The sequence below is a fragment of the Ipomoea nil genome, unplaced genomic scaffold (genome assembly GCF_001879475.1).
Source record: "Ipomoea nil cultivar Tokyo-kokei standard unplaced genomic scaffold, Asagao_1.1 scaffold1303, whole genome shotgun sequence".
Classification (NCBI taxonomy): domain Eukaryota; kingdom Viridiplantae; phylum Streptophyta; class Magnoliopsida; order Solanales; family Convolvulaceae; genus Ipomoea; species Ipomoea nil.
This window is the reverse complement of record NW_017617731.1, coordinates 864,140-875,682: the sequence shown is the minus strand read 5'-3', so window position 1 is coordinate 875,682 and position 11,543 is coordinate 864,140.

Below are 11,543 nucleotides of genomic sequence, written 5' to 3'. Positions count from 1 at the left end.
TTTGCAACTCTTCAGTTTTTTTAATTATCTATTTAAACAGAATTTTGTATTGAGAAGTTCGAGTTGGAATATAATTGATAGTCTTTGAGTTTGAGTTCTAGTGTTTGTGTTCTTCCTGTTCTCCTTGTCCTGCATCAGTTGGTATCAGAGCCTCAATTTCCTAGGCGACAACCGAGATAGCGGAATAGCCCTCTCCACTTGTCACGACCCAAGATGGCACAAGGCGGTATCAACAACAAGGGTAACAACCCATCCTTCGGTGGTGACCGTGGAATGGATTGCCTTCGGGCAGCTTTTCAAGTACATGGTGAGAATGTGAATCGTGAGTTTCAAGAAATTCGTAGCATTCTCACGAACATAAGCCTTCGGTTAGAGGGTAATGGTGCAACGCCATGTGTTATCAATGACATGAATCTGCCAACAAAGCATGTGGCCAGAAGTTGGCAACATCTCCAATACCATCGGCTACCAACTTTTAATGGCTATTTGGGCACAAGAGCCTTCTTGGATTGGTGTTCACAAGTTGATAGCTACCTTAGTATGTTAGAAGTTCCTGAAAATAAGCAAGCAAAATATATTGCCAGTATGCTGCGTGGAAGATCTCTGTCATGGTGGGAGACTATACAGAACTACAGAACAAGACAAGGTAAATGCTTAGTGAAAACATGGAGAAAAATGAGAAAACTTTTGATGGAACAGTTTTTGCCTCAGGATTACCAAATGCATTTCTTTCAAAAATATTGTAATGTTAATAAATATGCAGAGGATGTGTGGATGAGAGCATGTGAAATTCCAACAAGCTACAATCAACTTCAAGAAACTCCCAAGCCACAACTGCTGTCAACGTTCAAGAACAACTAATAATGTCAGTATCTCCATTATGGACACAAGGTAAAGCTTTTAATATGAACTTTCAAGCTGCAAATCTGTTGACTGAAGTTATTCCAAATAAACACTCCCTTCCCCCTACAAGAGCATTGTTGAGGTTAACAGCCAACCTACGCATGAAAACAATGCTGCTCACTTTTATCAATTTCAATCTCCACCACTCACACAAGAGGCCGGGACTAAGAAATGTTTGAAGAGAAAAGAACCTGACTACTATTCAGATGAAGGTTGGGCTCAAATATCCTTTGATCCTGAGGATGATAATATCAAGGAGAGAGAATATGATTGCATATATGAATTTGAGATTGCTAAGGAAGATGATGGGCATTTCAGTTGTGTGGTGAAAAGTTTAATGTACACAAACGAGGAAAAGCAATCCCTCCAACTTAAGAGCATTTTCAAAGCATTCTATCAAATTTATGAGGACACTAAGAAATTAGTGATCATAGATCTGGTTGCTTTTCAAAAACAACCTAGGCATGCTATTAACTTTATCTCGCTGTTGCAAAAGTATTATGGAGATGTAAAATTTGAAAGGTGTGATCTTGAAGCTCAGGATGAAGCTATAGCTAAATTTGATGCTACCAATGCAAGGTATAAAGCCCAGGCTAACAAAAGGCAGCATAAGAAAATATTTAGAATGGGTGAGAAGGTTATGGTCTTTATCCATAAGGATCAAGTGTTCACGAAAACATTTCACAAATTGAGATTGAGGAGATATGGGTATTATAAGGGTCGAAAAAGAAAAAAAAAAGTTGAAGGCCCTCATAAGGACTTTATATTACTCCGAGGAGGTAACATTACATTTTGAGGACTCGGGGCGAGTCCTTCGCAACCAAGGGAGAATGATGCGGAACAAGAATTGAGAAAATAATAAAACAATGGTTACATGCATGAAGTCTAAGGGACATGGAGTTTGATGGCTACTTTTTATGGGAAATTTGAATTAGCTTTAAATATTATTAGTATTTCCAATTCTCATTATGTTTATTTTATAGTTCCCATGCATGTTTTTAATATTTGCAACTCTTCAGTTTTTTTAATTATCTATTTAAACAAACTTTTGTATTGAGAAGTTCGAGTTGGAATATAATTGAAAGTCTTTGAGTTTGAGTTCTAGTGTTTGTGTTCTTCCTGTTCTCCTTGTCCTGCATCACATAGCTAGATCAACTATGGAAGCAAAGTTCATAACACTTGATCTAGCAAGTCAAGAAGTTGAGTGGTTAAGAAATCTGTTGGCAGATGTGCCATTGTGGGGGTGTCCAACACCTTCCGTGCCTATACAATGTGATTCACAAGCTGTCATTTGTGTTGCAAAGACTAGTGTCTACGATGGGAAGAGAAGACATATAAGAGTCAGACACGAGCATGTTCGACAGTTGATTGCTAATAGAATAATCACAATGGAGTATGTGAAATCTGAGAGGAATATTGCAAATCCTCTCACAAAATGTCTAAACTGAAAGGCAATCTTTGTAACATCAATGGAGATGTGTTTAAAACCATCGAGGTAAGGAATTCATGATGGATACCACTTTGGTGGTCAAACGAAATCATGGAAAGAGTTACGCAAAATTTGTGAAATAAATGTCCATTACTTACTCTATAGCCTTTAATGGGTGGTTTATATTGAGATGGATTTGACAGAGTTAAAGTCTATATTGAGAATTGAGATAGACTTGACGAATTTGAAAGTCTATATCAGTATTGCAAAAATCGCGCCTAGGCGCCCTAGGCGGTCCCCATGCGCCTAGAGGGTGCCTAGCGATTTTTTCAACATTGGTCTATATTGAGATAGACTTGACAAGAATTCATGAGAATTCAAAGAGTTTAACTTGCGTAGAACATGCAATTTAAGAGTAGGTGTGTGCATCTGAGTTCAAAATTTATCTAACCATAGAGTTCAAGATACATGTCACTCTCCGGAAGAAAATTACTCAGTGTCACTACGTGTCAATTCAATATTTGAAACACTGATATTAAGACCAGTCCTTGCGTATCGCTCAGACGTTATTCTTTTAGCATTCTCTTCGAATGTGTGGGGGATTGTTGGAAAATCATTCAAATAAAAGGCTTAGTCATCTTATCTTATTTTCCTTCCCCCATTATTTTGGATCACTGTAGACTTACTTGTTCGCATTTAAATGGGTTGTTGATACACGTGTAAGCTCCAGAGAATCCATGCCCATTTTCTTCGTTTATGAATGGTAAGTATGGGGAAGGTGGTTAGATTATTTGTAGTATATAAATAGTGCCTCATATATTGTAGCAACACATCAACACATTCTTTCTTCATTTCATATTCCAACACAAATCATTCTTTTCATATTCCGTTTTCTTCTCTTTCACGTTTGAGCTAATTTAGAGTTAGGTTCGCTCTACGTCTCATTGGTCACCTATGATACCAATCGTAAGCAAACCGGGAAATTCAGACTACACCGTCCCCAAAAAATATTGCTTTTAAGATAGTGTTTTTACAACACGTCACATGCCTTGTTCAGTTCATTCATTCCTAGTTTCCGTAGACATTGTTGCTGCCATTCTCCAACAGTTATCAGCACGAATGTTCTACATTGATACTCGGTGAATGTACATGGTAAGAAGAAGAGAAGAGTGTAACACCCCGAAATTTCTAAATTTTGAAACTTATATAATAAAGGTAAGTTCTCATTAAATCCCAAAACATAATATAAATAGTACAGGGTGCTATGCCACACCTGAGCTAGAGAATTCAGGTGCACAGGCTAACTAACTAATATCCTCAACAAGATAAAAGCATAAGCATGGCACGCAGGCCAAGAAGGGGAAACTATCTACTTCTAGGCTCCACGGTTCTAGCGCGCTCCAGTGTCTACTCTTCTGTGCCTGAAAGCTAAATATATCTGTTCAGCGAGAGATGCTGGTAACCCACTCCAACGCGTTGAAATACAATACGTATAGATATATACATAGGTATATGAAAACCATTTCGAAGCATGAAGATATATCCTAAGAGACTCTAGCTTTCAAAACAGGGGATAGACTCGACAGATAGGGACAAGCACAACCAACAGTCATAACCAAGCATGCACAATTCACAGGTGTAGGGAACAGATACGACAGATAGAGATAAGCGCAGCCAATAGTCATAAACAAGCATATACAGTTACTAGCATGTATCCTATGGTCCCGCTTTCATAACAATCCAATCATCCAAATCTCATCACATAGCACACTTTGTTGGCGCCACAGGACCAATCGCATGCCCATACATGAGGGTCAGCGCATATAGCTCTGACACGGCCCCGCAGCACCCTGCCCCGTATCGCAACAGGGAGGGGTCGATCGCAACCGACCGATGAACCGCAGCTCATCATAATGTTTGATCGCAACCAAACAGTGGACCGCAGCCCAAGAGTAGTCATCTGACCGCAGCCAGGAATATGAACCGCAGCTCATGTAAAACGTTTGATCGCAACCAAACGGTGGATCGCAGCCCGAGAGTGTAAATCTGACCGCAGCCAGCTTCTGAACCGCAGCTCAGGAATAACCAATTTGATCGCAACCAAATTGGGGTATCATGCACATATAACACATAGCAAACACATGCAACCCACATTGACACATTGGGAAGGGGGAGAAATCGTATAACGAAACCTGTGCGTGATCATCCACGTACTAAGAATAATCCTAAGGGGTTCATACTTCTTACACCTAGGCCAACGGGATAGCAATTCAACTAGCATGCAATATACAAGACTCATTCAACCTACGAATGGTACCCGAACATCAAACTAGACATAGGCACGATAGACGGAGTCCGTTGGGACACCACGGGGGTCGGGGGAACATCAAACGGGGAAGCCGGAATCCCCAAGTGGGGTAAAATCCAGCGGGTAGCCGGTGGGTGAGGGGTCACCCGCCGACTGCCCGCCGGCGTCGTGGTTCCGGGCAGCGGGTGCCCGGCGGGCAGTCGCCTGCCCGCTGCCGGCGACTTCAAAGTTGGTCGCGGGTAGGTGGCGGGTCCCCTACCCCCACTTAACCCTCCACTGACTCTTTCATCACAAAAACACCCCGGGAACTTTAGTGGAACCCGGAACCATGCTTAGACACTTTCAAACGTAATTGATAACAACACGTAGACAATTAACGGATCAAAAGCAGGAAACATACGGCACATATCCTATCATGCTTTTCTAAACATAATTAATACCCGAACATGCGAATTCCCACCCAATTCATCAAGAATAACCCATATGAATTTCACGATACAGCCTAGGGCTCTACACACATCCAATTTAACAAGAACACGATTCCTCTTTAAACATCGAGAACAATCAAGAATGGCACATAATCATCAAGAAACTAGGTTCCATCAAGAATCACACAATCATCAAGAATCCCTTTTCATCAACAAGATTATCAAGATCGCCCATGAAATCATAACACCAATCGTCAAGAACAATATAACGAATCATCAATACACAAGAATATGGGGAAATCCTAAGAGGGGAATCATAGCTATGAAAATAGGTTTTGTTGAGACATGGGTTACCTCTTAGCCTTAATTAATTCCTTGGCTATGAAGGGTCTTTCTTTAAGCTTTCTTCTTTCTTGATTTCTCCTAAGGGAATTCTTGGAACTTCTTGTGTGGTGAGGGATTATTGTGGTGGGGTTCTGGTGCCTCTTATGTCCCCTATTTATATACCTAGGAGTCCTAATTAGGATCTAAATACTATAAGCTTGCTAATTCTATTCATTTTTGGGTTAGGGGTTGGGTTTTTGGGGTGAGGGCCCACGGACTATGGTGGGCCATTTCCAAATTAATTATTGTAATTTAATTCTTTCTTTGGATAATTGGTTAAATGATTAATTTGTTTTAGGGGTCGTAACACGGGGTGTTACACTCTCCCCCCCTTACAAGGGGCTTCGTCCCCGAAGCCCGGTGTGTTAATCCAATCTTTCAGCCCCGGACATCCCGTATTTTGGCCTCCTGGTTAGGAACGTGGCCCCACGTTTTGTCTTCGCTGGGGTAGTCTGGACTTCTGGTGTCGTGGTGATCGAGAAGTTCTGGTCTACCTTGGTTTCCTGCTCCGGAGCTGGATGCCCTGCGAGTGCCCAAGGTGGCCTCGATTGCTGCCACCCTCTGATCTAATGTGCGTGTCGTACGGATCAGGGACGAGAACCCTTCCTCCATGATTTGGTTTTGCCGGTTGAGTTGTGCTAGGTTGCGCTCATTGACCGAGCCCTCGCCTTGTTCCCTTGTGTTCCCTCCTGATCGTGGGTGCGCCGATGGGTTAGACTCGTCATCCTCCTCCTGATCCTCACTTCCCTCCAGACCCCCACAATCTTGCATTGCCCGTTTGAGCTTTTTGTTGGAGATGTCTAATTGGTCGACCAATTCTCTTCGCTCCTCCTCGGGTTTTAGGCAGATTTCTTCGAGGGTGAGATATTGTCCCCCTCTAGTGTAGTAGATATCATTGTGGCGGAGGTTCTGGGCGTTAAAGATCATGCCGTTTGTAGTCTTGACCTCAGTGTGGCTTAGGTCTACCCCCTTTTTCTCCATGATCCAACTTAGGATCATCCCGTAGGGCAGGCTAAGTCGGTTGCTCGTCTTGCAAAATTCCTTGTGTTTTTGCATGAGGGCCGGTAGGTTGAACTTGATTTTGTGTTTCAAGAGGTAGGCAAAAGTGCACTCTAAACTCCCCACGTCTTTACTCTTATTGTTTGTGGGCAAGAGGCTGTCGGTTACAATCATAACCAGTATCTTTTGCTCCGCCGTTAGCCACTTCCTATTTGGTCACGTGGTTGAGGTGAAACCTTTCTCTTTTCCGAGTAGGTACTCGAGGTAATCCTTGTACCTCGTATTTTGGGTACCAATCCACCCTTTACGGTCATAGTCCGACACACCCGTGGTGGTCAATCTCAAGAGTTTAGCCAAACGGCCTTCGGAAAGTATGATTTCCTTGCCTCGGACCTTAGTGGTGATTTCTAGTTTATCACCTCGTTTGATGGCCACCAAGTGTTGATAGAACTCCTTCACCAATTCGGGGTACGTATCCCCCTTAATGGTGAGATAAGTATCCAAAAGCCCTTGGTGGTTGAGCATGTCGACCAATTCCGGAGAGAATTGATCGGGTTCGAGTGCTTTACCTCCGATAACGGTGTAGCTGGCGTTGCTCCAATCCGGGGTGCGGATTCCGAGGGGCTTTTCGGCATTTTCTCGAACTTTTCTCCTAGGTTGCGTTTTCCGGCGGACTTCCGGCGAGGGTTCCGGCGATGCGACTTCTCCGGCGACGTGGGTTTTCCGGTGGCAGCGGGGTGGCGTGGCTCATTGAGGCAGCGGTGGTCCTGGGCGGCGCCGGGGTTGGCAGCGGCGTGTGTTGGCAGCGGGTGGTGTCCAGGTGAGTGGCGGGCGGTGCCGGTGTCGCGGGTCCTCTCCGGTGGTGACGGCGGCGTGTGGCGGGGTGCGGCCTGGGCGGTCGGTGGCGGTTCGGCTGCTGGTGGCGGCGGTCTTGTGGGTCCGGTGTTGGGGGCGGCGAGGTGAGTGGGAGTGGGGAGGAGAGAGGGAAAGGGTTGGGGAAGAAGAAGGAGAAGAAGAAGGGTTTTTGATTTGGGGATTTTGTGGGTTTTAGGGACTTGTGATGGTTTTAAGAAGGGAGTGTCCCCTTAAGGTTTTAAGAAACACTTTTAGCCTAGTGGTCAAGACTTTGGTCCTGTACGTGGGAGGTGAAGGGTTCAATTCCTATTGGCAACACTAGGCTTTATGATGGTGTGGCTTTTGTCTTTTTCCTTCTTTTGTCTTCTAGTGGTGGGAGGCTTGGTTTGTTTGTATAATTTTAGTTCCACCCCCGTAAGTAGGATCGAATTTCGATCTAATCTTTTATTTATAATAATTCCAAAGTAATTAAGCTAAGTAAGTAGTTCTACTACGAAGGTGTTTACAAGGAAATTGCCGGTCTATCCTAGACAGAATTCGTCTTCTTGGTTCTCCTCGGCGGGGTTTGTATGGTCCTCGTCTTCTGGGGTTAGGTTTCCTTCTTCGCGGTTGTCCTCGTTCCCGAGTTCGGCCTGGGTGTGGCTCATGACGAATATCTTTCCGAGAGTGCCGTAGTTTCCTTGGTGAGTGGTGCCCCCGTGTTGGCCCGTGGCGGTGGGGCGTGGCCTTTGGGGTTGAGTGCACTGGAAGGCCTTGTGTCATTCCTCTCCGCAGTTGAAGCATCGCCAGGGATTGCCCATGCAATCCTTGCCTCTATGGCTTTTATTGCATTTCGGGCAAGGGAAGCTCCTTGTGCTAGCTTCATTGTTCCCTAGGGGTGGTATTTGGCTGGCCAGGTTATTCGGTCTTGGGTTGGTGTCGTTTCTTGTCCTTTTTACGGGTGGTGTTCCACCCCCGGTGTTTCTCTTTCGTATCTGTTCTTGAACCCCATGTTGGATTAGTTGGATTCGATAGAGATTTGCGGCACTGGAGTAAGCCTCGTTGAGGGTCCGAGGCCTGCTTACCACTAGTGCCTTTCGGGCTTCGAAGTTGAGGCTCGATACGAACCTCTCTATCTTAGTTACCTCAGTGGGGGCTAGTTCTGGCGCGAAGCGTGCTAGTTCGAGGAATCGCTTATGGTACTCCATGACGGTAGTCGTTCCTTGTTTCAAATGGAGGAACGCTTCGTACATAGATGCCTTTACGTGTGTTGGATAAAATCGCTCTCGTAGTCGTGTTTCGAGGCTTTCCCAGTCGAACCCTGGTTCTTGTTGGTAAGCGGGCCCTTCGTGGATCCACCAAAGGTCTGCCTCGTGTCCGAAGTAGAACGAGGCTATCTCTACGCGACGTTCTTCTGGGCATTCTACTAACCCCAGAATTTTGTCGAAGGTCTGGATCCATTCCTCCAGGATTACGGGATCTTCTTCTCCTGAGAACGTGGGTGGTCGATGGTTTGAAACTTGTCGGGCGACGTCTGAGTTCGCGTTTGATGGAGGTGGTGGGGGCCTGTTGTTGCGAAGAGCTACATCGCTTAGTGCCTGGGCGACTTGCGTTAGTTGTTGTAGGGTTTGGGTCAGGGGGTCGCGTGTGGCGGGTTCTGGAGTCCTTGATTGCCTTCTGTTTGGTGCCATGTCTTTCTGGGTCAACGTTTATAAGAACGTTAATTTAGAGTTTAGTGCTCTTCTTTTGATGTGATAAGTGGGGGAAAGTTTTCCTTAGATAAGGGAGGGATAAAGTGAGGGGAGGTTATGTGTAGGTCTCACAATCTCACCGCGCGTCCTAGGATTCCCGAATCTTATGTTCCTAAGTACCTGGAGTTCAAGACTACGTCCTAAGGTCTGGTCTTAATAGACTTATCCTAGGGTCAAACTTAGGCTCTGATACCAACTGTAACACCCCGAAATTTCTAAACTTTTGAAACTTATATAATAAAGGTAAGTTCTCATTAAATCCCAAAACATAATATAAATAGTACAAGGTGCTATGCCACACCTGAGCAAGAGAACTCAGGTGCACAGGCTAACTAACAAATATCCTCAACAAGATAAAAGCATAAGCATGGCACGCAGGCCAAGAAGGGGAAACTATCTACTTCTACGCTCCACGGTTCTAGCGCGCTCCAGTGTCTACTCTTCTGTGCCTGAAAGCTAAATATATCTGTTCAGCGAGAGATGCTGGTAACCCACTCCAACGCGTTGAAATACAATACATATAAATATATACATAGGTATATGAAAACCATTTCGAAGCATGAAGATATATCCTAAGAGACTCTAGCTTTCAAAACAGGGGATAGACTCGACAGATAGGGACAAGCACAACCAACAGTCATAACCAAGCATGCACAATTCACAGGTGTAGGGAACAGATACGACAGATAGAGATAAGCGCAGCCAATAGTCATAAACAAGCATATACAGTTACTAGCATGTATCCTATGGTCCCGCTTTCATAACAATCCAATCATCCAAATCTCATCACATAGCACACTTTGTTGGCGCCACAGGACCAATCGCATGCCCATACATGAGGGTCAGCGCATATAGCTCTGACACGGCCCCGCAGCACCCTGCCCCGTATCGCAACACGGAGGGGTCGATCGCAACCGACCGATGAACCGCAGCTCATCATAATGTTTGATCGCAACCAAACAGTGGACCGCAGCCCAAGAGTAGTCATCTGACCGCAACCAGGAATATGAACCGCAGCTCATGTAAAACGTTTGATCGCAACCAAACAGTGGACCGCAGCCCGAGAGTGTAAATCTGACCGCAGCCAGCTTCTGAAACGCAGCTCAGGAATAACCAATTTGATCACAACCAAATTGGGGTATCATGCACATATAACACATAGCAAACACATGCAACCCACATTGACACATTGGGAAGGGGGAGAAATCGTATAACGAAACCCGTGCGTGATCATCCACGTACTAAGAATAATCCTAAGGGGTTCATACTTCTTACACCTAGGCCAACGGGATACCAATTCAACTAGCATGCAATATACAAGACTCATTCAACCTACGAATGGTACCCGAACATCAAACTAGACATAGGCACGATAGACGGAGTCCGTTGGGACACCACGGGGGTCGGGGGAACATCAAACGGGGAAGCCGGAATCCCCAAGTGGGGTAAAATCCAGCGGGTAGCCGGTGGGTGAGGGGTCACCCGCTGACTGCCCGCCGGCGTCGTGGTTCCGGGCAGCGGGTGCCCGGCGGGCAGTCGCCTGCCCGCTGCCGGCGACTTCAAAGTTGGCCGCGTGTAGGTGGCGGGTCCCCTACCCCCACTTAACCCTCCACTGACTCTTTCATCACAAAAACGCCCCGGGAACTTTAGTGGAACCCGGAACCACGCTTAGACACTTTCAAACGTAATTGATAACAACACGTAGACAATTAACGGATCAAAAGCAGGAAACATACGGCACATATCCTATCATGCTTTTCTAAACATAATTAATACCCGAACATGCGAATTCCCACCCAATACATCAAGAATAACCCATATGAATTTCACGATACAGCCTAGGGCTCTAGACACATCCAATTTAACAAGAACACGATTCCTCTTTAAACATCGAGAACAATCAAGAATGGCACATGATCATCAAGAAACTAGGTTCCATCAAGAATCACACAATCATCAAGAATCCCTTTTCATCAACAAGATTATCAAGATCGCCCATGAAATCATAACACCAATCGTCAAGAACAATATAACGAATCATCAATACACAAGAATATGGGGAAATCCTAAGAGGGGAATCATAGCTATGAAAATAGGTTTTGTTGAGACTTGGGTTACCTCTTAGCCTTAATTAATTCCTTGGCTATGAAGGGTCTTTCTTTATGCTTTCTTCTTTCTTGATTTCTCCTAAGGGAATTCTTGGAACTTCTTGTGTGGTGAGGGATTATTGTGGTGGGGGTTCTGGTGCCTCTTATGTCCCCTATTTATATACCTAGGAGTCCTAATTAGGATCTAAATACTATAAGCTTGCTAATTATATTCCTTTTTGGGCTAGGGGTTGGGTTTTAGGGGTGAGGGCCCACGGACTATGGTGGGCCATTTCCAAATTAATTATTGTAATTTAATTCTTTCTTTGGATAATTGGTTAAATGATTAATTTGTTTTAGGGATCGTAACACGGGGTGTTACACTCTCTCCCCCTTACAAGGGGCTTCGTCCCCGAAGCC